Here is a 3,301-nt window from a genome sequence, read left to right on the forward strand (position 1 = left end):
CCCTCCCCTGCTTTCACTCTGCCTCTCTCTCTCAAAAATAATAAACATCAACAAAAAAATTTTAAATCAGCATTTAATAACAATAATTTTTAAGCAGTTGAAAAACAGAGAGTAGAACAAGGAACCAGAAAGTCAATGCCAGGAGACTGAACCAAGTCTGAAACAGAAGGTAGCCAAGGTGCTGGGGATGTGGGAGATTGAATCTTCAGAGGTCGGGCCTACCTTGAGAATTCTGTGCCCTGAGCATCTGGGAGGACTAGGGAAAGAGACTTTATAGCTAGGGGTTGGGAGATTGGCACAACCTTGAGCAAAGTGGAAGGACAATGCTCTTTGTCTTCAAGGTCTGGAGGAGGAGTTCCAAGAAGGAGGAGGAGTCATTTCTCTGAAATGGCTTGAAAACTGTGTGCCCTGGGGCGCCTGGGTGGCTCAGTCGGTTGAGCGGCCGACTTCGGCTCAGGTCACGATCTCGCGGTCCGTGGGTTCGAGCCCCGCGTCGGGCTCTGTGCTGACAGCTCAGAGCCTGGAGCCTGTTTCAGATTCTGTGTCTCCCTCTCTCTGACCCTCCCCCGTTCATGCTCTGTCTCTCTCTGTCTCAAAAATAAATAAATGTTAAAAAAAAAAAAAAAAGAAAAGAAAACTGTGTGCCCTAATCTGCAACACAGCTTTGGTCTCTAAGAAGGAGAATATTTCAGGATGATGTAGGCGAGTGCTTTTCTAACTCTTTAGCAGCAGAATCCTTTGAAGACATCGTGCGTGGAATCCCCACATGTAGAACAGATTCAGGTGAGCACCACATTGGGATTCACACACATGACAGGGTTCCATTATCTAAGCTCCCTTAGTTGTATTTTTCTCACAGAGACATGGCTGGCAGCCTGAGTGATCCCGGTGGCGGAATGCACTGGAGCCTGGAGAGCCCTTACAGAACTAAGTTGACAGAGCAGATGCATTACCCTGGAGCCTGTGGACCCGAGGGCTGCCTGGGACCCCTGGTTCTTGATGGATTCTGGGGAGAATTTGAAACTACTGATGTGGTCTCTCTTATTCTTCAGTACATTTTGATACTTCCTTTGGGGACTTGCTTTATGTTCCTTGTTGGAGGTGACAGTGAGGCACAAATGGCAAAGCCCAATTTACGCACCCCCCCCCCCCCAAAAATAATGACCACCTAAGTGCTTGACCCTTCAGGGTTGACCAAAAGATGTGTGGTCACTTAAGAGAGTGACTCTGGCTCAGAACAACAGAGGCCAGACAATGGCTGGGGACTAAAACAGAGAGGGTCCCCTGTGGGAGGGGATAAGGGTTATGGAAAGCAGAAGACAGAGGGGGCTGGTCATGGTATCTTTTGACTGACTGGCCAAAGGCCCCATTGCGGGGAGGGGCCTCCATTAACGTTCCTTAATGGAGGGAGAGAAGATTGTGTGGTTGTCCACTGGAGACCGTGATTTCTGCTTATTGCTCCAAGCTCCAGACATTTGGTCTTCTCCTTAGGAACTTCATTTACTTTCCACAAGTTACTCAGTCCCTGAATAACTAGCTCTGCTCTTTGAACCTCAGATGATACCAGCACCTTGACATTGAAATGCAGCGATCTGATTCCCAGTTGCCTATGGCGTCAGGCTGGGAGCTCATGGGACCGCGCTGACGTCTTCAGGCCTCACTGATTGTTTTCTGTGCCAACAAGCCCGACTACCTTTGTGGGCACCATGCTCCCTCTCACAACACACCTCGGGCAGCCAAGGCCTGGGATCTACAATTCCTGCGGAAGTCATGCTAAAGAGAAGTGTCCAGATGCCCCCTAGTGGAGTCAGCTATTCTCTGCTGATGCCATCTCTTAGGCCATTTTGGGCTTAATTAATCACCATCATCAATATTTCATTCCTTGCTAGGTAATGAAATGCTGAGCAAGATTCCGGGGATGGATGTACCTCAATTTGTTTATCCATTCACCCGCGGAAAGAAATTTGGGTTGTTTTCAGGTTGGAGCTATTGCAAATAGACCTGCTGTGAACACTGGGGTATGGATCTCTGGGTGGACATGTGATTTCATTTCTCTTAGGTAAATAGCGAGGGCCGTGGAATTGTCTGGATCATACGGTAAGTGCAATTTTTGGAGAAACTGCCAAACTCTTTTCCAAAGTGGCTGTACCATTTTACATTCCTGAATTGGTAGCTGTTAAAGGCCTCCCAGGTGATCCTGGTGGACAGCCAGGACTGAGACCCTGCCTTAGGGCAGCCTGTGAGGCTGGAGCTGAAGGTCTGAGAAACGTTGTTCAGGAGGCCCGAGAGTCTTGGAGTTCCCAGCTCGTGTTTGGTATGGTTCCACAACACTCAACCCAGGGCACACACTGGAATCTCCTGGAGAGCCTTTTACAAACACAGTGTCTGTCCTTTTACCCACAGGAAGTCTGATATAATTGCTCTGGGGATGGGGCGGGGTGGAGGGAGGTCAAGGGCAGCACAACTTTTTAACAGCTTCCTGGGTGGTGGTTCTAGAGCTCAGAGTGACCAACTTTCCTTGTTTGCCCAGGACTGCTAGGGGTCCAGTTCTGGGAAGCTTTCTCCTTCTTCTCCTTTTCCCCCTCCCCCTCCTCTCCCTCCCCTTCTTCCTCCTCCTCCCCCTCCCCCTCCAATATGGGAAGCTTCATGAATTTGTATGTCATCCTTGCACAGGGGCCATCCTAACCTTTCTGTATCCTTCCAATTTAAGTAGATGTGCTGTCGAAGGGAGCACAATTCTGGGAAACTTTCAGTGCTAAAACTAGGAAAGTCCCAGGTCAGCTTAACACTTGGTCACCCTATTTGTGGACCGCTAGCATAAGGAGCCCTGCTTTGGCGTCAGACTCCCCAGTCCTCCTGTCAACCCGGGATTCATAGCTCAGGGTCGTGTGCATGTTTGGGAAGCATGTATAAAAGGGAAGTGGAGGGGACAGGAGTGGCCAGAAGAGACTGTGGGGTGATAACCCTCTCTGTTTTCTGTTTCAGACAGGGATAAGTCAGAGATGCCTCAGCTGGGAGTTTTGCTTGCTGTTAAAAAGAGGGGGAAATATATAAAGCGTAATTGTTCTGAGAAAATATAGGTGAGGCAGTGTACTGTAATGGCCTCTGCAGCCAGACTGCCTCTCTTTAAAATCCATTGTTACCACTGACCATTAATAACTACGTGATCTTGGGCAAAACACCTAAATTCTCTGCCTCAGCTTCTTTCATGGATATAATGGGGATAATTTATCTACCTTACAGGGGAAGTCTTGAGGACCAAATGAGTCACTTATGTAAAGCTATTTTAAAAAGTGGTGCC

The 3,301-nt window shown here is 48.5% G+C and overlaps 1 non-coding gene across 1 annotated transcript; it reads right to left on the minus strand.

Moving 5' to 3' along the window:
* Positions 1–2,628: 2,628 nt before the first annotated feature.
* On the minus strand, positions 2,629–2,734 carry LOC131511198 (U6 spliceosomal RNA). The gene has a single exon (XR_009261401.1). It is a non-coding gene; the product is annotated as a U6 spliceosomal RNA (small nuclear RNA).
* Positions 2,735–3,301: the final 567 nt, after the last annotated feature.

The sequence above is a fragment of the Neofelis nebulosa genome, chromosome 4 (assembly GCF_028018385.1).
Source record: "Neofelis nebulosa isolate mNeoNeb1 chromosome 4, mNeoNeb1.pri, whole genome shotgun sequence".
Classification (NCBI taxonomy): Eukaryota; Metazoa; Chordata; class Mammalia; order Carnivora; family Felidae; genus Neofelis; species Neofelis nebulosa.